The sequence below is a fragment of the Molothrus aeneus genome, chromosome 2 (assembly GCF_037042795.1).
Source record: "Molothrus aeneus isolate 106 chromosome 2, BPBGC_Maene_1.0, whole genome shotgun sequence".
NCBI classification, from domain to species: domain Eukaryota; kingdom Metazoa; phylum Chordata; class Aves; order Passeriformes; family Icteridae; genus Molothrus; species Molothrus aeneus.
The window spans coordinates 111,478,357-111,503,318 of record NC_089647.1 but is presented as its reverse complement, the minus strand read 5'-3'; the positions used below and the strand labels follow the sequence as shown (position 1 = coordinate 111,503,318).

Here is a 24,962-nt window from a genome sequence, read left to right as displayed (position 1 = left end):
TGAAAGGAGTTGTGACTGTCTCAAGGTTACCCTTGAGCAATCAACAGTTTTATCCCATACCACCCTCCCCTCTTTTTGATCAAATGTATCATCAGTTTTTATTTCCTTCCTAATGATGACTTCTGTGTAGAATTCCCCAGCATGTGGGCCTCTGGTCACCCCCGCCACACAAAACACCACCTTGTCCCCTTGGCTGCCAAGGCCACCTCCCTGCCCTCCTCTCTTTGTGATTCATTCCTCTGCACCTTGAATTTGGGAGGACATTGGTGCTTAGAAAGGATCCCCTGCCCTTCCATTTAATGGAGATTTTATCTTGATTTTAACTAGTGGGTGAATTTAGGGAAATGGCAATAAAACTGCAATATAATGTGTAGATTTGCTGTATAAAATTGTAAATATGTAAATATTTATTGTAAAAAATGTAAATATTTTTTGCATATTTTCTGACATCTTATAGGATATAACACTACCATGAAAAGTGCTTAATGTAGGCAAAATGGAGGAGAAAGAAAGGGACAGGGGGTAAAATTTTCTGTGGAGAGAGCTGTCCTGGAGAGCTCCTTGGAGCTGCCTCCTGCACAGCCTGTGCTGTGTCATGGCAAGGCAGAGATTCGAGCTGCCACTGCTTGACACAGCTGCACAAACACAGCCAAATCAGAGCCCTGATTGCATCAGTTTCACTTAATTCCATTTCTTGGTTTAGGGGAAGAGGAAGCAACATGAACATGACATTCCCTTCCTCTCTCTGACAAGGCAATTACACTGAACTAAGCTTTCCTAAGACCTGTCTTAATCATTTTCTGGCTGTATTGCTGGGTTTTAGTTGCTTTGTTTTATTTTGTTTTTTTGTTTTTTTTTTTCTGGACAGTAGCTGCCCTTAAACCCTTGACTTAATCAATTCAAACTACTTTGAACAGCAGATTTTGCAACAGCAGCTGTAAAATTTAATGCTGCAAAGGCAATAGTTTAGTGTGCCTGTCTGTTATGATCATAAATGCTTATGACTGTGAGACAGTGAGGATAAAAAACCTTTCATTCAAGATTGCAGGAATTTTTCCCTTATCTTGATGACATTTAAAAGCATAACTTAAGGAAAACTCCTCTCTTCTGTGTCATCTGATGGTGATGGCCAGAAACTCCCGACACAGGTACAGCTCTTGGCAGTCCAACATTGCTGCTGAACCTTTGAAAACCTATTAAAAACCCAAACCCAAGCCACCATGCTGCACCTCCTAATCACAGTCAATGCCAAGGAGCAAGTTGGAGTAAAAACCAGCTAAAGGAAGGTAAAAAAACCCCTTCCATGCAGACATCCATGGTTAGAATGTCTGTATCCCCCCTTCCCAATAAACAAGGGCTGCCTGTATGGACTGGAGACAGGGCCAAGGCTGTGGGGCACTGCTGGGAGACACAATCCAGCTGGCAGCAGCTGGAAATGAAGGGCAGGGTGGGTTCAGTGCACTGAACATCCTTGAGTTGATGCCTTGTGCAGGCTGACCTAGAGCAGAGACTGGACAGAGATAAAGAATAAAGCAGGGATTTATTAAAAGGTCTCCATGGATCCACCTTGAGCAGCACAACCCAAAATGGCCACAAAAATGGACAACAGGTCACGGGGTCTCTCACTTTTATAACTTCTGCTCCATTTGCATATTGGAGTTCATTGTCCCATTCCAGCTTTAGCCCCTTGCAGTCCCACCCTGCTTGTTTTTCTCTCTCCAGCCCACGGGGTTTGTGCTCTGGGGCTGAGATTTGGATCATTTGTCCTTGGTGCCCAGCTGGAGCAGGAATTGTTTTGTCCCCCTGCTCTGTGCAGAGAGCTCACCATCCCCTAATGTGAAGCCCAGACCCACACACTAAAGCAGCACAGAACCTGAAAAAAAGAAAAGCTAAACCTGAGGCACAGAGTGAATTTTAGGATTGCCTTTCCATTTAACCAGTGAGGCTGCCCCACCAGGGAGATGTGGGAGGATTTACACAGAAGCCACTCAAAAGGCACAGGAGGCATTTCTTCAGGCACAGACGCCTCACTGTGCTTTACAATCAAATAATTAACACCCACTAAAACCTAGAAAGATTGTTTACCTTCCTCCAACCAAGTTCAGAGGTAGGTAAATAAACATTGAGATGCTGGTGTGCATCAGTCACTGATTTAAAGACTGCTACCACAGCAGAACCCCGGAGTCCTGAGCAATTAAAACCAAGGAAAAATTACAGAAAGCAGAGTAGATTTATTTTTAAAGTCTCCAAGGAGTAACAGAAAACATTCCTTTTGTTAAATATGTCTTAAATTTAAAGCAAGGCAAATAATCCATACTTATAACAGCCTACCTGGGGATCTTTTTGCCTTCTTCTTTCTCCCTCTTGGCATAATTTGAGCTGATTTCATGCTTTCTAATGAGCTGTCTCCCAGTTGGAAATGGCAACTTTTATAGTTTTTCCCAAAAACCCATGTTCAGACTGTCTTATGAAACACTCTAATCATCTGTACTTGTTCTGTAAGCTGCGTGGTGGATGGGATGTATTGTAAGGAGGCAATATCTTGTTGATTGGAAAAAAAAGAAAAATCAGGATATTAATTTCTGCTCTCTTCCTTTCTCATACTTTAAGTTAGTCCTGTGACTGGAAAGCTGGTCTGTACACTCAGGCAATAAATGCATGCTGATCTATGACATAAGGATTTTTTGTTGTTGTGGTAGTTTCAGGTTCCAAACCAGAAGGATTTGCTTCTTCTTTGTGTTTTGTTGCCACTTAAACACATATTTTTTCTCTCTTGAACAGTAACTGGGCAGCTGAGAGTCAGGCAAAATGTACCTGCATATTTTCAGCACTGTGTGTGTGTTTGTCTGTGTCCTATCTTTACATTTCAACAGCTAGAGTTCTAAAAGCTCTGCTGTGGGGAATATTCCCTTTTCAAGTTCTGTGTGAGGAAAAAAAAGCCCTAGGCCCCAGGCAAAAGTTGTTTATGGATTGGAAATTGCAGTACCCAAGAATTCTAATTTTGAATCCATAGTCACTTCAATCATCAGTTAAGTGATTGGATATTCACTGATTTATATACTTTTTTTTGGCCATTCATCCTTTTGCTATTTTCATTTGGAGAAGTTGGTTATTATTCCATTAAAACCATTAAAACAGGTTGCTTTGCAATCATATATAATTTTACACTGTCAGACATTTTTCTTGTAAACAAGATCTGTGTATGTACTTACTAAATTAATTACCTGCTCTAACATACATTTATCCAAATGCTTAATTTTTTGCATTCCTAATGTGCTGAGTGATATAATGACAGTAAAAAAAAGGAAATTTATTTTGATATGAATTCATGCCAAGCACTTTTGATAAAGAATGAAACTGAAAAATATGTGGGAAGTCAATATTTCACATCTGTGATTTATCTGCCTAGAACCTTCTCTGGTACCTGCCTGCATTTAAATTATTAGACAAACAAATGATTACTCACTCTCTTCCTCTAACTTAAAAGCTTCAGAAAATATTTTTCAGATATTCTGATTGCTCGAGTAATTGGACATCTTCATATTTTTAAAATTTTCCAAGACTTTATTCAGCTACTGGGTAAGAAAATCTTTCAATAACACTTATTCTAGAACTGAACAGCTGCTGATTTTAATATTTTCCAGGTATGCACTTTTTAAACCTGTTTCATGTTGTGATGACATGGAATTCTGTTGAGATGACAATACAGCTGCAGCAAAGCCAGAGCACACTGCTTCTTTCACTCTTTAAAGGTCATGCAGCCAAGTGAGACAAGTTTGGAAATATCAGCTCTTGGTATCACTGAAGGCAGCAAATTCTAGAGATGCTTTTTGGAGACATCTATATTTTTAGGCTTGTTTTAGATATAACCACCTTCTCTTTGTAGCAGTCTATCAGTTAGTAATTAATGTATTTATGGCAACCTCCTCCCATCACTGACAAATGTATTTGGTGCAAAAATACTTGAGCTTCACATAGTTATAGTTAGAAGATAAAATTGCAATACAAGTACCAATATTCATTGCTTAAATGCACCACAAACAAATGGAATATTACTCTTTCTTGATGAACACCCATAATGTACACTGCAAGACACTACTATGACACAAGATGCATTATTCCAGCAATATTGTTGATTTTGTTCTCCAAACTTTATTTGAAAATAAACAGTGCACACACTCACAGCTGTCTCCAGATTCTCACTTCCAAGCACCCATTCCAGGCACCCTGGTGACTGCTGTGGGGCAAAAGGTGTCTGGAGTTAATCCCTGTCTCCTGGCTCTCCCTGCACCCACATTTGGCACAGGCAAGAGTCTTGCAGTGCCCAGAGTCACTGCACTTTGCACTGAGATGTGGGAATGCCCTAGTGGGAACTGCCCTGATATCCAAACCTGCAAGAGTCTGTCAGTAGCAGGGCTCCTGAAGCTCTGCTGACTGCAGAAACACCTACAAACTGTGCCTCATCCCAAAAGCCACTCATCAGGGTACTTGTATTATTGTTGTTATTATTATTGTTGTCAGGGAGTCTTGCCCAAGGTTGTGTTTCAGAAAAACAAGAAGAAAGCAGCAGCAGTTTCCCAATATTCCAGTGCAGCACAGCATTGATGAATCCAAGGCTTCTGTGCCTTTAGTGAGGCTTGATTTAAACCCTAATCCTGGAGAATGTGTGAAGCAGCACATCTGTGTGTCTCCTGTGCTGATTTCAGAAGCTCAGTTTCCTCTCAGTGGTTTCTGGTGAGGTTCCATGTCTGGGACAGTGATCTTTGCCATGCAGCTTCTCACTATGTCACAGACATGTTTTATGAAAAATCCTTTCCTTAGGATTTTTCCTCCTGAGAAGCTGAGAGGCCTCAAGAACAAAATGTAACCAATGGTTATCTGCTGCTGTGGAATGCAACAGGTGCATCTGGGATTGGTCTCATGGGGTTGTTTCTAATTAATGGCCAATCACAGCCCAGCTGTCCTGACTGTCTCAGACACAAGCCTTTGTTATAATTTCTTTTTCTATTCTTAGCTAGCCTTCTGATGAAATTCTTTCTTCTATTCTTTTAGTATAGTTTTAATATAATATACATCATAAAGTAATAAATCAAGCCTTCTGAAACATGGAATCAACATTCTCATCTCTTCCCTCATCCTAAGACCCCTGTGAACACCACCACATCACAGAATCTTCTCCATTCTCAAGGGATAATTTGATGAATCCTGGATTATAAATAGAGCTATACAACAGAGGTCTCTGTTCTCAGACCGTGTGTCTTGCAGAAGAGGAATTTCCTTTCCTTCTTGCAGTGCCTCTGTTGGTATCTCCTGGCAGATATCAAATGCCATGTGAAATCTGCCACTTCCCTTCTGGAGTGCTAATACACTTCTGGAAGGTCTGCACAAATCCACTCATGCTTTTGATTTGATTCAGTTTGTACTGCACAGAGATTTCCTGGGATGGTTTCAGCTGGCCTCCTGTTGTCTCCTGCCTGTCCTTTTCCCCCCAGTGATTCACAGGGTGTTACTAGACAAGTCAGCTCTTTGCAATGATGCTGTTCTGCTCAAAATCTATTGCCTCTGTGTTGCTTTGTGTTTGCTTGGTTTGAGCTCTGAAATGTCAGCCATGTTTTTACCGACAGATTTATCCATAGCAAACATTTTCCAAACAAGTTACCTGAAAGTAATTTTTTTCTTCTGTCTTAACAAGGATGTTTGGTAGTTCCTCAAATTCATTCTCTCATTTACAATGGGAAGTGTTTCTCCCATGGATCCTCTAAATACTGACTTATATATTTATGAGTTCACAGAGGCATAAGTCTCATTGTGAAGTCAGTCAGAGTTCTTGCACTTGGATTAATGAATATCCTATTTCTGACCAGCAAATGTTTGCATTAGGGCATATTCTAATCTAGACCCCAGACTAACAGTCCCACTCTTAGTTTGCAGGATGACCTCTTCATTCTCAGTGTATACATGGGAGAAAGTACAATCACAGTAGGCTTTCACAGCCCCAATCTCTCATAGGAAACTTGGGAAGCACCAACTGTTCATTTCCCTTCCAACAGATTCCTTTACTTGGGCATTTGGTCACTGTGTATTACATTTACCAGCACTTGAATAATCCCTGGCTGTTTCAAATATGGTTGCTGTGGGGGTTTTGGTTTGTTTTTTGTTTTATTCCATTTGAGAAGCCACTGTCTGTTCCATGTGATGATGCACTTGGATGTGCCTCAGACTCCCTATCAGTAATTGCTGCTTTTCTTTTGTGACACAAATACATCCAAACATTTCTTCCCAACTGTAGATTGCTGAAGCACTGCTGATGACACCAAATCTGCCATTCCCAGCTCTGGCAAGTCCAGGCTGTAACATGATGGTGGAACTGGCATTTCTCCAAACTTGCATTTTGTGAATGTAGATATTGAAGCAGCAATACATCAGCCATGGGATTTCTAAAGCTGTGTGAATTATAAATACCTTCCATGCTCCTCTTGCGGGGAGGGATGTCCACTGGCTCCTTTCCCTTCTCCTCTTAGCCTCGGAAATGTGACAATGACACTGAAATCTGCAATAAAATATGTAGAAAAATACACCATTCTACAAAACAGAGCATGAGTAACAGATGTACAGACCAAACAGACAGTGTGACATTCAATTTTCATTTCATTGTGTGGGGAAAATTACTCATGCATAGAGATTAACACATAGAGAAAACCATACAAATAAGCCTGACTAAGAGAAATGTTGCCACAACCTGGTTTTGTGGACACTTAATGTAATAACTAGTTATAATAACTTAATGTAGTGACTAATAAGCCCTCACCTGAGCCTGGGGGCTTATCTATACCTGCACCTACAACATGAATTGATGGCAGAAATAGGGGCTGGTTTTCCTCTTGGGTGTTTTGTCACAATGCCAGTCTGACTCCAGAAGCATCATCAAACCACACCTGAGAAAACAAGGAGTCAGGCCCATAAATCAGGGATTGTAAACAATGATGGCAGATAATATTGGACAATCATCTCTGGCCTCATTCATTCATTAATAAATCAACAGAGATTTATGGTGCAGACTGCTGCACCACTAAATTTTTGCCCTTTTAAACCATGTTTATTGAGTTTTAGGCTGGCAAAGCAATCGATTACTCCAGAAAAGCATTTTGAAGTAAATCAAAACCATGATGGCAAAGCACATCCCCTTCCATGTAACAGCAGCTTACTGAACTGCAAATGCTTCCAAAAACTGGGAAAAAAAGCAACTTCTTCCTCACAGAGGTAAGCAATCAAGTTTTCATCTATATTAGGGATCTGGCATGATACAGTCTTTTGTCCTTTTTTGTGGTTTACATGTTTATACATAACAGGGCAGCCTGCCAGCAGCTCTGGCCAAAAGAGAAGAGGCAGCTTAGCTCTGAGTGAGGAGGCTTTCATTGGAGCAGGGCATGGAATAGGTGTGCTGGCTTGTCAACACCCAGCTGTAAATCTGGAGGCTGTGCCTGCAGTGCTGACCAGCACCATAAACACAGCAAAACCCAGCAGGGTGGGAGTGCCTCTGGAGAGCAAGGAGCTGTGCCTGGCAGAGAACCTCTCCTGATGCATTCCCAAAGCTGAGGCACCTAATTTGCACTCACATTTTGGCCCAGGTCCACCATTCTGGCAATGAGAAGGGAAATCAATTGACTAAGCTTCCAGAATTACTTTAGAGACTCAAACAGTGTCAAATCAATTTCCTGTGTCTGGGGTAAACACCAGGAAATTCAAAATTAAGAATCCCCAGTGAACTTTCCTCTCTTCCCACATGTGTTCAGTGGGGTTTTCATTCCCTCATCCTACTTCTCTGTATGGATATTTTCTATAGATGAACTCTTTTTTTACTCTGTGATCTGAGGACTGTGCACAGCTCAGAAGGTGGATGATGGAACAGGGCACTAAAACTCAGGATCAAACCTGTATGCATGCAAGCAAGAAAACCAGTTCATTAAAGGAAACCACATAAAGAATCACTCAAGGCTGAACCCAAGGCTTTCTGTTGGTAAATGAAAACCTTCAGGGGTGCATTTCAAGACTCCTTCATTTTATCTGAAGTGGTTATGTAGCTCCTGGAGCAGATAAATGAGCCCTGGGCTGAGTGATCTCCAGGGTCCCTTCCAGACCCAGGCTTCTGCAGCCACAGAACTCAGCATGTGCTGGATTCATTTCCCCCTCAGCATCTCAAGTGCAGCTGCTTACACTCCCTGGGCTGCCTGTGTTATCAGTGGGAAACAGGCCTGGCTGGGACAGTGAGCCCTGCTCAGGCTCCTGAGGCTGAAAATAAACTGCTGAGAGAGGGGGTGAATAAACACAGCTAAGAGGGGTTAAACCAAAATAGTGTTTTTCCAGTATTTCCTCAGATTCAATGATGTATGGGATTGTGATTCTGCTTCCTTTGTACAGAAAAGCTCCTACTAACATTAATGAGTACTTTTTTCCCTTTAAAAGATGTACAAAACACAACCCCTAGACTACAGGCCAAAATATGCAATTTCAGTATAAATCAAGAGTGCTTGGTTCTGCTCCAAGTGCTGTGTGAGAAGAACAGAACTAAAATTCACCTCAGGGCATCCAAAGACAACAAATGAAATTTTGAGAGAAAGTGTAGGGATTGTAGTTACAGCAAAATGTGTATTATGTGTTTGTATTGTGCAAGGTTTTGTTCTTCCCTGAGCAGCATGACCTATTTCCCAGCATCATGTGATTTTTGTATTGGAAGACTCTTCTGTAAAGAAGTAGAATTAATTTTCCAGTGGAAAAGAGACAATACTGATTTTCTTTACTTCTGCCCAATGAAGCAGTTAAACATGATATTACTTTTTATTTACCTTTTTAAACTTCATAACCCTTTTAAAAGGTACAGACAAGTAAAGCATATGCACATACTTATCTGCTGCTGGCAATATATATTTTCATTATGATTTCATCCAAAGAAATGTACAAGGCATCAGGAAAATCCAAATTAAACTACACTAGGATTTAATATGATTTCAAGTCCATTTCCAACCACAACAGCAGCTAAGCACTTAGGCCTTTAAAGTGCACAAAAGGAATTTAAGCTGCCTTCCACACCTCCCACCTCACAGAGGGGCCTCAGTTTCCTGCTTAAATTCTGCTTAGTTGCCTGAAGTTTTCTAAACTCTGCACATGGAGATGAAAATCTAGAGATGTCACCTCTGGCTAAAATCATCTGGCATTCCTAAAACAGGAATTCCTGTGTTCCAGTCTCATAAGCAACTCTATCAGACTTTCTGAATTCATTCCCAATTGAGCTAACACTAAATCTGAGAGGACAGAGAGAGAGAAAAAAAACAAGCTTATATATAACAGAGACATCTGGAAGGGAACTGTTTATACAAACTCAACAGCTTTTGAAAAGCTGGGCCCTTGAAGTGTACACAGGCACTCCAAATCAGCAGTCCCTTCTGAAATGCCCTCTATATATGTATTTTTAGCTTGCAGCTTCTTTATTTCTAGTCATTTCTTCTACCATACTGGAAGTCTTTGTAAATAGTTTTAGGACTTTTTTTAATGCTTGTGTAACTCAAAAGTGGCCAAATGAAAGCTGACTACACTTTTCCAAAAAGGGGAAAAAAAAAAGTTTTATGCGTTAAGAAATTTCAGCTCTAACAGCAGTGAGTTTTCAGGTAACTGGTAGAAAGCTGTGCTCATATGCAGGTTTCTGCTCATTTGTGATTAACAACAGCACAAGCCTGCCAGGAACACAGCAAAACAGGGAATTTTGCAGCAATGAGTGGAAAGCAATGCTGAACATTTGGCAAGATATTCAGTTAGGTTGGATTTAAAGCATTAACCACTTCAGGAGATGAATTCTGGCTTTCTCCATCTTTTGTATCACATGCACATTAATGCATTGTGTCAGCATTTGCTTTTTCTTGAGACCTCAAATTAATTAGAGCTTAAACTTAGGACAGGATGTGTCAACACCAGAAGATGAGTGTTGTTGCTGTTGTGCTTCACACACGTGGCCAAAGCTGTGCATCTGTGCTTGTGGGGCACTCCATCATTTTTAAGAATAGATGAGTCCCAGTCCAGTGTCAGCTTTAAGTCTCCTTGACCCTTCAGCAGCTCGTGCAGGACCTGTTGTACCCATATTCAAGTGGTTGCCAGGGTTCTGCTCACTCCAGATGGGAACTGGGGCTTCTCTGCCCTTGACTGGAAACAACGAGGAGCTGCCTTTGCACCAGGGTGTTGAACATGCCTTAGACACAGCTCAGGACTGAAAACTAATATGAAAACCTTCTCCAGTGATTTCTAACCAACGGTTTGAGAAGCCAGAATGAGATCTGGGGAGGCAGGGGCTCTAGCAGGTGAAATGGGTACTAAGAGAGTCTCTTCAGGTGAAGAGAAAATCTGCTTCTGATGATATTCACGCTTTCAGAAAAACTGACAGGTGAAGATCAGTGCAGGAGACTTTCTTTCCAGAATACCCTGCAGACTTGTTGGGGTTCTCTGAAATAACTGCTTCACTCATGCTCTTAACACATCAAAGCAGTTAAAATCTACTTAAGGGGATTTTGCTCAATTGAAAAGGTTGGTAGTGCTTTATTTGAAATCTTGCTTCATACACACAGCAAACTCCTCTGTGGAAGAGTTTATTTTAATCCTGGAGATGATAATGGATGAATATCAGGACAGCTGCTCTCAGTTTCACCCCAGAGGTAATGGCCAGAACTTCAGAGAGCTCTCTTAAGTGCTGAGAAAGAGAAGATGTCATTTGCCAGGAGATGTCAGAACACAGCAGAGCAGGAATATGAACAACTCATTTCTTGGCAAACTTTGTAAGTGCTACCTTTGGGGATTTTTAAAAAGCTGTTAAAGCTGTTTCTGTGTTCACCATTTTTATTTCTAAACTTTAAAAGTATTTCCTTCTTTTTTTTTTTCTTTATCTGTCTTATGTTAAAATACCCTGTGAATGCATCATCATTTCAGGTTTTATTTTTGATCATTTGATTTTTATGTGCACAACACTCTCACTGGACACAATAAGCACTGCAAAGTAGGACTGCCAGTATGTAATAATATAGGGAATTTATACTTTGCTGTAGTTAAAATTTGGGTAGACCAGAAACAGGTCAGGCAAGCTTAACTGTCATCCTGTTGGTGATACAATCTGAGTATTTTTCTGACTGAAGAATTGCATCATGCTCCCTTTCTGCAGTCAAACTGCCACGAGCTACTTCTATGAGATCATTTCTCTGAATGAGCGACATCTTATCTGGAAAAGGATTTGTGAGGAACACTAAAATTCACACAGAGAAAAAAAATTGAAGCTCTACTCTATGAGCATGCTTCTCCAAACACAAAAGTTGCAGAAAAAAATGAGCTGAAAAAATCTGTGTGGAAAATGAAGAGGAGGCTCAGCACTTCAGAGAGGAATTGCCTCTGTCCTGTGTCCATTCCATGGGAGGACTGAACTACACCTGTGATGTTGTCCAGGAAGCCAGGGAGGCTGCTGGAATTCATGGCAGCCTCCTGCAAAGCCACATCAGCACAGGAGATCAGCCAAAGGGGCTGTGGTTGGCCAAGGCAGCGTGGGCTGAGCAGCCTCACATGAGGCTGTGCTGCAGGACAGAGAGGGAAGGAAAAGCAACACACCCACCTGACCTAAGGGCAGAAATCTCTGCCCCCTACTACAGCTGGAAACCAGTTGAGAGTTTCTGGGACGGCAGTAAGGGCACAGCAATAAAGGGATTTAATGGCACTTCAAGTAAACACAGAACATAAATATTTAGGTATTCCTTGTGTGTACTTTTCTAAAGTAGGTCGAGTTATGATGTTCTGAATGTCATATATCACAGGCAAAAGAGGGAGAACATTTGGAACCTAAATCACAGTTACATCCACTTTTTTTTTTTAATAGGTCTGCCATAGCTGCTGAGGGTAACATTTGCTTTATTGTGAAGATTCAGAGAACACTATGACCCTCTCTTTCCATATTACTGCCAAATGTTAATCTCCTCAAAATTTGTATTCTGGAAGTATCTTTCAGAGGTAATGAACACATGTGATGTTGAAGAAAAACTGTTAAGAGCTGCAAGCACTCACCATCTTGGAGATTATACCTAATTATTTAGTGGAATCAGTAAGGTGTTTGAAGGGTAGCACTAGGAACTGGTATTTTAAAATGTTGCTCCAATTCAACTTTCTTTTTTCTTTTCTTCCTTTTTTTTTTTTCTTTTCTTCTTTTTCCCCCCTTTGTTTTTAAGGAAAGTTTTGGCTTCCAAGCTTTGACACTTGCCATGCTGCATCCAAGAAAGCAGAGGAAGACCTCCCTATCTCAACTCATTATTGCCCATAAAAACCTCTTCATGCTGAATTTCTCTGGCCAGGACAGACCCTACACGTAATCCCGTCACACCCTGAGGAGAACGAGTATGAGTCCAAACAAAACCATCATCTTTTAACACTTACTCTGCAAAACAGAACGAACTTGCACAGCCTTTGATGTGTTCCGACCTGCTCCTTTATGTTTATGTGCAGGAACAAAGAGACACCGTCAGTCTGTTGGTGTCACATTTGCACCAATCAAATAGCCCAGGTGAGATCCTCCTCCTTCCATGGAGCGATTCCGCCACGCAGGGCACGGATTTACACCGCGTGGAGCATCTGCAGCCGAGCCCCCATCCCTCCATCCGCCCCGGGACCGTGCCATTTATCAACACCGCTACGTGCCCGTTCCCTGCCTCACTGGCACTTTCCGCCATCGATCCCCCACGGCTCCATGCCCGCCTTTCCCCACACACAGACCCCGCTCCCGGAGCTTCGCCCACCGCAGCCGGGCGCCGCCCGCTCCCTCCCAGCCCCGCGGGGCGGCTGCGGCGGGGCCGGGCCCTCGGGCACCTCCCTCCCTGTCCGCATCCCTCCCTCCCTCCCTCCGTGCGTGCCGCGGGATGCGCTGCCGGGCGGGCGGGCGCGCACGGGGGCAGCGGCGGGAGCCAGAGCCATGTCTCCGGTGAGCGGCACGGGGCGGGCGGTGGGGCTGCGGGGGAGCCGCTCTCCCGCCCCCGGCGCTGGGCGATCTCCCCACGGCCACCCCCGGCAGAGCGGAGCGCGGGGTGGTTTCCCCAGGGCGCAGCGGGCGATGGGCGCGGTGCGGGCGCAGCGGGGGCGGCTCCGCCGCATCGCGTCCCGCAGCGGCGCGGGCAGCGCGGAGCCCCGGCCGGGCGCTGCGGGGCGGAGCCGCGCTGGGCGGGAGGAGCGGCGGCGGCGGCGGCCGCTGCCGCCCCCGCTATCTGACCCGACCTTCCCCCTCTCCTCCTCCTCCTCCTCCTCCTCCTCCGCCCCCCGGCTCTCCTGCCCCCAGCGGCCCGGGAGGAACTGAACCATCGCCGCACAGGAAGTAGCGGCTGCGGGGAGCGGCGGCGGCAGCAGCGACAGCCGGGGCTGCCGCACTCAATGAGCGACGCTCCCGCAGCCGCCCGCCCCGCTCACCCCTTCCCCGCCTCCCGAGGGCAGCGGCGCCGAGCCAGCCCGCCGCCGCCGGGGGTTGGAGGCTGAAGCGGGCAGAGGCAGCTCCGGCTCTTCCCGAGGAGGAGGAGGAGGAGGCGGCGGCGGCGGCGGGGACTGCAGGTTGGTGCCGCTCCGCCGGCGAGGCGCGGGTACCGGGATGCGGGGGGGAGGCGGGCGGCGGAGCCTGGGGCAGCATCCCCGCCCGGCGCTGCCGCACGCCGGGGGCTCGGCCGGGAGCCCCTTCGAAAAGGCCCCGGCGCGCCGCCCCCGCTGCGGCGGCTCGGGAGGAGCCGCGGCGGGCCCAGCCCGGCTCGGTCCGGCGGTGCCGGTGCCGCCGGCGGGGGCAGCGCTTTGTGCGCCGGCGGGCGGTACCCGGGGCGGTGCGGGGAAGGGCACAATGGTCCCGGCTGGAACGCATCCTGCCCATCCCGGGTGAGATGGACGCCGTCCCGGGAGGCGCAGGCTGGCCGCTCGATGCCGGGAGCAGGGCGGCTGGGGTCCCCGCCGAGTGCGATGGATGGATGGATGGATGGATGGATGGATGGATGGATGGATGGATGGATGGATGGAGCGAGCAAAAAGTGGGGGAGCGGTTTAAAACAAAAAGAAAGAAAGAAGGAAAGCCCGTTTCGGAAGAGCCGGGCTGTGCCTGGATGCACGGCTTGCGAGTGCAAAATGGAGAAGAGCAAACCCTATTGATCTGAGAGAGGCAACCAAATGGGATGCTGTTGAGCCTGGATTCTGTTCAGAGCATGCTGATAGATAAATTAAGGTGTTAGTCTAAGGTGTAGGCATCTAAATAAATAAGCACGCTGATTATCCTCTTAGAGCTTTTATACACTGTATACTTAGTACTTTTATACACTGTATACTTAGAGCTTTCAACATTGTATTGTGTTGAGATGGTTACCTGTTTAATGCCACACTTGTATGTTCTTCCCCTCCAATATTTTTTCCTCTTTTAGTCTTCATATTTCCTCATTGATTAGGCAGAGAGCCTGTGTGGTATGAGAAAGGAAAGTGTCAGAGTTTCCAAGAATCTTGCTGCTTATTCAAAGCAGCATAATATAATCTCATTAGCTCATCGTGGTATCTTACTCATTAATTTCAAGGCCAAAATAAACTTCATGGCCTTTCCCCCTGTCCTGCTCTAAGGGAAACAGGCTGGAGTCCAAGATGGCATGTTTGCTGTCAGTGAATTGCTGATGTGCCAAGCGTGTTTGGGAGCAGAGTGGTAAAGCTCTCCTCTTGACTTGGCACTGTTTCTCTTGTGATGACGCTCTTCACTTGAGACTCTGCTCGACCCACAGGTCATTTAGGTGAAGTTCAGCATAATCTGAGATATATGTGGGTTTTTTTTTTCAAGTTTGATTCTACAAGCAGCAGAACTAGTACGGTTTCCATTAATTTTCTTGCAAGACTGCAGCTGTGTAGGAGATGGAGCAGTTAAATGGAGTTGTAGTTGAGCACTGGGCTGTTACAGGACTCCTTGTGCTGCGAACAGTTCTGACCCTTGGATTTTAAATGTAAATGTTCTACTATTTCCTGTAACTTTCACAGGAGCCCTTGGCTTTTGGTTCCCTTCTGTGTACTCTAGCCTTCTTTCCCTATCACATCTATTGTTACTGAGCCTTCATGACCAAGATTTTGCTCATTACTTTCAGTGTGGTTTTCAGCCTTTTCTAAGAGCAGCTTTATGTACTCTTAAGAAAGTCTCATTATCTCTTTCTTGCCTGATTCCCACCTTCACCTCTCCACCCTTATACACACAGTTAATTGGAGAAAGCAGGACAGAGAACAGTTGGTCTCCAAATATAGCTGGAATTCAACAAGCGCAGGAAAAACACCTGACCAGATTGTCCCCGCTGAGCATGATAAAAATGGCAGGACCACTTATCAAAACTTTGTAGTGCAGTTTAACAATGCTCTGCTGAGAGTGCTCAAGTTGTGCCTGACAAGGGCTGAAATCAGAATGGGCTTTAGTTGAGGTAATGTTAGACAGAAAAAAAGAATATTTCCTCTTCCCCTTGTGGTTTCTTTTATCTCTGAAGAGGTGCATTAACAAACCGGACAAAATTCCACTTACAATTACAGGGAACTCTGCTAGCACAAAGTATATGTTCTTTTCCTAGCCAGAGCTAGAGCTTTCTGCTTTGTGTTAATCTTCTTACAAACTGAAATTATTGCATAGTCTTGTGCTGGCTTCCTTTTTTTTTTTTCCCTTTCTGCCTCTGTTAGCAGAAAGATGCATTGTTTTCAAATCCTAAATGGTGTTTTGTTTACTTACAAAACTGTTGCAGAATAATTGGATTTCGGGCTTACATTTTGTGGGGAACCAGTGAATAAAGTATTGCTGTTAACTGTAATGAGTTCACCTGTTCTAAATTTATGATAGCCATAAATTTTGGGACTCTGCTTCTACATTGCAAATTAAAAAAAAAAAAGGTGGCATGTAGTCTTGCTGCTTTGGCTTATGAGAACATAATTCTTAATAAGAATGGCCAGGGTACTGATGAAGAAACTTAATTATCATCTGCAGTGGTTAAAAATGTCCTGTTCTTTCACTGGGTTTTTTAGTGTTCATGGTTGGTTAGTGCATGTGTAGCCTGGTTATAGTTGGTGCCTGAACAAAGACCAGGTTTCTTGGCAATTGGTACCCAGAGTGCTGGGAGGTAAAGAACAAAAGAAATGACAAAACCCAAAGAGAACCTGGGGCTTGATTGTTTCTCAGACTGTTCTACCTTCTGGTGCAGAGACATCAGGAATAACTACTCTCTGTCTAGACTTGCATTCCACATTAGGGCCAGGGAGCTTTTGCTTGTGGGTAGCTGTTAGCAAGTAATTGATAACATTTTTTTATTACCAAAATGAAAAGGAAGGGAATAGAGAGATATTTCAAGGCGTTATCCAAGTTTCTTCTCTACCCATGATATTAACCAAGATAAAATAAGAAAAAGGAGCACTAATCCCCAGGCCTGTGCTGCATGCTTGATGAAGATACTCTTAAATGTGTTGCATGAAAATCAGTTTGCCATCTGATGCAGGATCCTGGTAGGACTCCAGGCGTGAGTCAGCACCTAAGTTAGGGACTGATTATCACTAGGACAGGCACCTGTGGGAAAAGTCAAGATAATCTAGGAAGTGTTTAATTTGCTGGTGTACCAACCTTGGTTTATTAATTGCAGAGGTCCAAATTTCAAATGGTTAAAAAGGAAGTGAATCCTTGCTTATGTATTTTTTTTTCAATGCCTCCAAAGTCAGTTTATATTTATGATTTATCTGTAACATTTCCTTGTGCCCGTGAGTCTGGACACATATAGGAGTATGTAAGACATGACAGGGATGAGAAGATGAACACTTAGATGTGTGACACACAAGTCATAGCAAAGATGAAAAAATATTTGTCTTTTTTGTAAAGACCAATCTACAAGTGCTGCCTTTGGATCCAGTCCTTTGCAGCAGCTCTGCCTTCTGCTGTGCATTGTATTTGCAGCTCTCTGACCAGCATAACTGTGCTGGATGGGACATTTGTCTTGGGAAGCAGGAGACTTGGGTTTTGTTCTTGTCCAAATGAGTATTCAGTGTTATAAGAAAGAACTGAGAGCCTATGGGCTCTTTTTGGTAGGTAAACTCAAGTAAAATCCAAATAGTTTTAGGAGTTCAGTGCATTGACCAAAGAACTGCTGGGTGGCAATTATGATGAAGCTTTCCTGGCCTTTTCCCTGGAAGGTATTGAAATAATTCACAGCTCAGGGTACCTGAGGATACTGATGGGCAGAGGGGACAATCAGAGTGACCTTTCTGCTTTCTGTTTTGTGCTTGTTTTGTGAAGGGATCAGTGTTGTCTTGCACGTTGAACTTTCCAAAGTTGTTGATCTTTATGAGACAACCCCAGGGAAAGCAGGAATTGGTAGTACATCTCCTTGCTGTTGGTAAAACAGCTCAGTTGCTCCTGTTGCTTTTTTTAAAATTTTTTTTTCTTTCCCCCCAGCCCTTGTGGCTATTCTGAGGTATGTAACTTTAGGGAGAGCAAGCATGCATAATTTTGGGCTTGTTCCTCCCTTGGGAATTGGGGAACTTGGGACCTAGGCTCTGTGAGGCTTTCTTCTGCAATGCTGCATTTTCTATGCACCCATAGGTGTCAGTTCCTCTGTAGAGAGCCAGCATGAAATAAAGAGAACAAGCTTTCTGTTCCCTCTTGGATGGGGAATGAAAGCTGTTGTGCTGACTAGTCTTAATACTGTCATTTCCCTTGCAGTAGTATCAATAATTAGGTGTTTGCTTTCCAAACCAAAAGATGTGGTTTGTGCCCCAAAGAGTTGAAAGATCATTTGAAGCTTGGTGTAGTGGAAATCTGTAGTTTTCTCTGCCAAAATGGGCTATGCCCTGGGTTGCAACCTTGTTGCCTAATTGTGTGATAACTGCTGGAGTTTCAGACTGCTCAGGAAGGAAATAAAAGAGCTTATACTTGAAGTAGATGTTGATTTCCCTGTGTTTTATGAGAAAGAAAAGGTGTATAGATTCCTTATACGTTGGACTGAAATGGTAAAAGTTTTCCATACCAATGAGGTGGATCCAAGTGTATTGCAGAACGTTTAGAATCCAACAGCTCCTGTGTATTCGGGGGGGGGAAAAAATTTAAACTGCTACAATGTTCTGTATCAATGCTAAGAGATGCTTATCGGTCAGGGGTAAGGAGTATGACATTGGACTCTGTGTGTAGCATCTCTTCTCCCTGCAGACTTTCTCATTTGCTGTAAATGAAATGAGATTTCAGTGACATTTTTAGTTCCTTTTCTTCTCCTCTTGTTGTTCTTGTGTGTTAGCATTGCTTAGGTAATTATAGTGTGCTCGCTAGAAGCCCTGACAGCCTAAACGGAGTTCTTTGTAAAAAACACGGTGTTTCCCTTAATTAACAGAGACTAGAAACAGCACCTGAATCTATTAATTAAATAGTCAAAGTTGATCTCTATTTAGGATATATTAACAAGCAGAACAAAATGCATTTCTGACTAAAATGTTGCCCAGAGTAAATGAGCTACTGCGAGGTGCTTTTTTTTTTGGTGAAGAAAAATAATCTGTTGGTGCTGCAACTGTCACACATGCACGGTCATGCAAAATTCATGTGAGATAGTTCCCAATTCCATGGTACTGAGAACAATAGCCACTATTTCTTCTCCAAAGCTCTTCAGAGATGTTAAATAATCCTTGTGACAACCCTATGAAGTGAGTATTGTAGTAATTCTGTATGGATGGCAAAACAATTAATCGGCATTGTCTCCAGCTGTACTGAGAAAGTGGAATTTGCAGCATGCCCGGGGCTTGCCCTGCTGCTGGAACTCCTGATTGTGGGAGCAGAGGGTGGGTGAGCCTGTCCTGCTGCCTCTTCTTCTGTCTGTATCTGTATCTGTATCTGTGCTGATGGAAACACTCTGCAGATGCTGTGGTCATCAGCATGAAGGTGTGTAGGTCAGGGTGGAGCGTGCCTGTCCTGATAAAGGATGGATTTAGCTCATTCTGAATTATTCTGACCACGTCACTGGCATCACTTCTTGGAGGAGAGGTGTGTGGAGCTGTTGGCTGTGCTGTGATCTGGGATGTCCATCTGGATGTGAGAACTGGGTTGCTCAGACTGGCTCCAGAGCACAAGTTCCCTCATTTGTGGGATGAGATTCTGGCCAGAACTTCCCACTGGGGCCTTGCCAGGCTGGGCTTGCTTAGTGTGACTTGAGGGTGGTCTCCTGATTTCCTTTGATCTGAAAAGGGTGCAGATCCCACTGTTCCTCTGCTGCCTGAACACCAGCTGTGTCTGCCAGCTGAAGGAGGTCTGGATAACCAGTGTGGAAAACGCCTATTTTATGATTGGCTTTTCGCAAATATGAAAATGAATATTATGTGTGTTGTGTTAGAAAGTTATGCTGTATTAATTTTCTTAAGTAGTGTGTTAAATATAGTTTTAGGTTATAACATAAGGTTAAAATAGAAACTATGCTATGTAAGATACTTTTTTTTTTAAAGGAAGGGCTCTCACCAAGATAGCAGCCACAGGACACCTAAATCCCTCAGAGAAAAAGAACTTTTTGCCCCATTATCAGAAGAAATGAACTTCTTCCTGCCTCGCTCAGCCATGATGACGCCATGGCTTCATGGATTAGGATTCAGAGGAAAAAGTTGACAGTGACCAGACAGAATCCTTTGTTTGAATGGAATTTATGCATCATGAATATGCAACAGGTTATTGCTTTTAAGGGTCAATCTTCTGTTAACGTGTGTCCTTTTTCGGGCTTATTTTGCCCAGAAAAAGGTACCCAGACGTCCATAACTCTTTGTTTCTGTTGTCACATATTGTCCTAATCCAAATTGTCCACATTATTATTACTCTAATTAGATTGCTATTTTTATAACCATTTTATTATCATTAAACTTTTAAAACTTTAAAAACAAGTGATTGGCGTTTTTCACACCAGGACATCAGTCCCTGTTGGGTCAGCCCAGTGTCACAGCTTTGCTGTGCAGCCTGGCTGTGGCTGCTGAGATACTTGTGTCTCCTCTTCTCCTCCACCAGCTCTGCCTGCTGCCCTTCCAGGAGTTATAAATGCCACACCAGATGGCTTGGGGAGGCAGTGTCTGTAATTACTGCTGCAAGATTCCCTGAAGCTTGACTCTGCACAAAGAACGCTTTTTTTCCCCCCTGGAGATTCAAAGTTGTCGGTACTTCAGATGCAGATTTGGTCTTTTCAGGGGAACACGATGGAGGAAATGTGTGATTTACAGTGCTGGTTCAAAAGAAGCCTGTCTTTCCTCTTGGCATAATTCATATCATGCCTTAGTGTTGGCAGTTTTCAGTCTTCTCTTGCTAGGTCAGCTCTCATGGTCCTGGTAGTGGTATGGGCCAGACTGCTTATGGACCCAAGTCTTGATAACAGCTGATTTACTGCTAAATAACACAACCATAATGAGTTTATTTGGTAGGCAGGTAACCCTCCAGCAGGTTTCAGTGTGGATGTTGTTCTCCCATCTGAGCAGGGATGTGCAGCTCCAGGTTTGACACCTTTTTAATGCTTTTTAATGCAAGGGCTCATCTCCCAGCTGTGATTGATTGGCCCAAGGTTATGCTGCACAGTGTCTTCTTTTCTAGGGGCTCCTTGCTCCAAATACCTTTCTGAAGCCTTGATCTCCTTACCAGTGTGTCTGAGCTGAATTTTCTGTCTTGCATCCCTCTGATGCTGATGGCCCTTGGGTTATTAACTATGTAGCTAGTCAGGTTTGAATTATAAGAGGCCTGAAGCGAAAGGGAAAGAAAGGTTTTCATTTCCTGAGGTCAGTGAGGAGGCTGTGACCCAAATCACCCCCTGAGCAGTGTTTTTTCTTTCTGGTGGTCACAGCAGAGGTGGTGCCTCTGGTTCCTCAGACAGCTTCCTGTGCCTACTCATACTACAGAGGGTTGGAGCCCCTCTCTTTCTAAGGAGCACAGGAGTCTCCTCTCTATTTGAGTTTGTTTGGCTTTTTTTAACTTGCTTTCTTTGTAAAGTACATTTGCCTAAATGTATAAGTAGCAATGGGATTTTGGGCCAGATTACAGATTGTTATTGATCTCAGTTTTCAGTGAAATATCATCCCTGGGATCATGGGCTTGAGGTGGCTTTTGTGTTTTGAGGTTTTTATCTTGGCCACCCCATGGCAAGGGGACAGGATCATGCCTTTTTGCAGTCTCTGCTCACAACTAACTCTTCTGAAACTTGTAAATGGTTTTCACGCTGAATTTGCCTGTGGTATTGCTCTTGCTTGTGGAGAGGACAACTACTTGCAAACAGATGTATATCATATTTAGCTAGCACTGTAGCAAGGATGTTGTTTCTATAATCTTTCAGGAATTGAGATGGCTTAATCTGAAATAGGATGTACTTTAACACTCAGTTGGGTTTTTATTGTCTCAAGTTGAGTTGTTTCTGTCAGCAGAAGCTGAACTGGCTGGCCTAACACTCCAGCTGCATTTTTCCCCAGCGTCTTCTGTACAAGACCTATTGCTGCCAAACACTGCTGATTCCTTTCAAGCTTTCCTGCCCAAATATTCATTAGAAAGCACTCAGTGAGCCCTCTGCCTGCTCTGCAAAGGCTGAGTTTGCACTCACTGCCTAACAGCAGTGGTGCCTTAAGCTGAGCTTAGAGGGCAGCAGCAGGGAAGTGCCTTGGCTGCAGATCACTGGATGCTGGGCAGCAGCAGCAGGGTCACAGTGTGCTTGCCCTGGTCCTCTGCTCTTCCCTGGCCATCAGGGGCTGTCTGCTGCCAGGGATGGGTCATGAGGTGGGGTGGACCTTGGCTCTGACCTGCTACAGACGTGCTTGCTTGCTGCCTGGGTCCTGCCCAGCCCCAGAAAAGGCATTCAGCCTCACCTTTAAAAACTGGTTAAAAATGGCATTGCTTCAGCTTGTCTGCTGCAGCTGGGGCTGTGAATTGAGGACCATAACTTATGGTGAAGGTTTTTGGAGCATAGAGTCTAAGAATGAAGACATGTCAATTAAAAATGTATGCTTATGGTGTTAGATGTGTGCTGCTGCTGGCAGGCTCTCCTGGGTCCAGCTCTGCCTATACCAAAACCCTCTTGATGGTGCTTCTGGTTGTTTTTTTAACTTTGAAGCTTTTGCCAACAACTTTCCAATGAGGAGAAGTTTCATTTCTGTCTGTGTGCTATAGTTTTTTTCTGGTGTGTTCCAGTGCACTGCTGGAGTGGTGTGTTGGCTTTTCAGAAGCATTATCATGCTGGAGAGCAAGAGCTGACCCAAGTGGTGGTGATGAGTCCAGGGGCACTCACAGCATCACCTCAGTTATACTTCACAGTAAAAACCAGGTAGACACTGTTCATCTTTGAGATAACAGGATTGCTGTATGCAACCCATTATGAGCCTTACTTCATTCAGGTAATGAGCATTTTCCTTTCTCTACAGCAAAAGCAAGTGGTATAATCCTTTCTTACCTTTCTTTTGTCTTGCACTGTTTGTATTTCACAATTTTTTAATCTCCTAAACGTTAAACATTTTCTGTTTCTGCAGTGATCTCAATGTTTTTTGGTAGATCTGGTCTGGAGGTTGAACTTTTGCTTTTCCTTCAAGGCAGTGAAGGGTGCAAAGGCTGTACATTACATCCATCTATACTAACTCTTCCAATTCTAAACCTGTCCTTATGTCTCCCAGAGGAAGCTATGAACTGCTGGGAAGGGTTATCTGTGGGTAACTTGGCTTGCTGGGCCTGAGAGAGGAGGAGGATGTGGTTTTCTACAAGGGAAGCCAGCAGAAGCTTTACTGCATTACTTGGCATTGCATGTGAAACTAGCCCTGGTTGCTCTTCACACCATTGCTGCTGTGAAGGAAGGCACATCCTTTGAGAACATGATTGAGTTCATAATGGCAGTGGAGATTTACTTCTCAGTGAAAGAACATCCAAAAGAATGTGGTTTCACATTGGTTTAACAGGCGTTTCCTCTGTTGATTTATTTTAATAAAATTTTGCCTAGATGGCTTTTTTAATTGAATGTTTAAGCAAGCTGAAAGCAGGCATTTTACTGTCTCTCTTTAATTTGTGCTGATACATGGTTTAGCATAATTATTTTTTAATGCCCTTTTGTAAAGTGTAGTGCCCTCATCCTCCTGACCCTCTTCATTCAAGAAGAAGTGGATTTAATTTGGAGAGAAATGTCTGTGGTATTGCTGCCCTATGGCAGGGAGGTATGTGGGAGGGGTGGGCTTGGAAAAAAAAAAAAATGCTGGCTTTTAATGAGATGGGTTCAGGCCAAAAAGCATTTAGAATGGTCTGAGGCATACTGTGTTTGTGGTGTTTGTAAGCTGCCTTCTGAACCTCCTGAATTCAGTTCTAAATGTGAACCTTGCAGCATTGCACAGATGCCTTGGTTTTACTGGGTGACCTAAAATAATCAACTTACAGTTTTTCTCCTTTTTTTTCCCATTCCTCCCATTCCTCTCACAGGCCTGTCCTTTCTTGTTGGCCAGCATTAACTGTCCTGGATCCCTAAAGAGGAGACAGAGCCATGTTCCTCTCTTTTGAGGTTTCTGCCTGATGCAGTGTGTGGAGTGGTGGAGCTCTCCTGGGCAGGAGGATTTTGTCACTGAGCAGATAAAACTGGCTCCCTCCTGTCTCTGGTTGGCTCCTTGCTCTTCCCCAGTGCAGTAGGAATACCAACACTGGAATAAAAAGGTTGGCACCATCATTTTTAGTGGGATTGCCAGTTAGTCTGGAATGTAGGACTCTGCTGGTACTCTTGAACCCTCTCTTTGAATAAAATTAATCACAACAGCCTCAATTTTTGGTGATACCATTGCCTGCATTCATTTGTGCCTCTGTATTTACTCTGGAGGCTTTTTTTAAACTCTGTTTATTAACACAGCTAGGTTGGCAAAACTTCTAAAGGGGAAAAAAGCTCTAGACTGTCTTGTATTCCTACCAAATATCTGTTTTGATAATAACCAAAAACATAGTGTTTCCACTTAGCAGTTTGAAACTTGAATGTGGGTCAAGATGCCCAAAAGCCCCAAACCCTTCCTTCCTCTCTGACTCCAAAAGAAAAAAAACCAAGCACCCCTTATGAGGGTGCACCCACACACTTGCAAAATGGTTCTCCTTGGCATAAGCTGGACTGTGGCATGCAGCTGAAGGCACCTTTTCCTGTGGACCAAGCTGTAAGAAAAACTGAGTGGGAAAAAAAAAAAATCACAGAGATGTCTAGAAAACATTGATAAAGGGAAGGTTTAAAGAATCAAGTTGGTTCTACGTAGAGAATACCTGAAAGCCTGCTGCAGGAGCAGAAGGAAGAGAACTGCTGTCTGTGCCTGCTGTAGAGAGGACAGCTTAGGGATTTAAGATGCAGAATGGAGAGCTGCAGAACCTTGGAAGAAGTTTCTGTTGCCAGGCAGGAGTTGTAAAACTGATGTTGCCGGAAGCGACTCGAAAAGAAAAGATCCTGGCAGATGCTGGAGAAGAGTTGGGGTTTGGTGTTTCTGGGTGCCTTGTCTCTGGTGGGAAATGAGCCCTTATGAGATGTGGCAAGAGGCAGGGGAGATCCAAAGAATGTGAGCTCTGGCTTTCCCTGCTCATCCCTTATGTTGCTGTGCAAAAAAAGAAAATAAAGCTAGGAGGGGGTGGGGGGCAAGAAATTAGCAGTCGTGATGAAGAGAAGGAAAAGGTGATGGAGGAGCTTTGCTGGCAAAGGCTGGGGACAGCTGGGTTAGGTGACTTATGGAAACCTCCTTTAGCTGCACACTCTGAAATTTTATACTGGGAGAGACTCATGTTCCAACCCTGCTCCACTCTTGGAGCCTCACGTGCTGTGAATTCCAGCACAGGGCAACACTGATCTGACTGTCAGATCCAACGACCCTGGGAAGGATATTGGTATTTTTAATTTGCTTTCAAGTGCTCCTTTCAGATAAGAAGCAGCCCCTATCTTCCTCTCTGAGAAGGT

General features: G+C 43.9%; 1 protein-coding gene across 2 annotated transcripts in view; it reads left to right on the top strand.

Moving 5' to 3' along the window:
* Positions 1-12,922: 12,922 nt before the first annotated feature.
* Positions 12,923-24,962, top strand: part of AGPAT3 (1-acylglycerol-3-phosphate O-acyltransferase 3) — an 88,829-nt gene continuing 76,789 nt past the window's right edge. The window contains exon 1 of one of the 2 annotated variants that reach the window (XM_066545516.1): positions 12,923-12,991. The gene's annotated coding sequence lies outside the window, so the exon portion shown is untranslated. Of the gene's footprint in view, positions 12,992-13,375; positions 13,609-24,962 lie in introns of those variants that run through there. The other variant, XM_066545515.1, reaches the window with a different exon arrangement.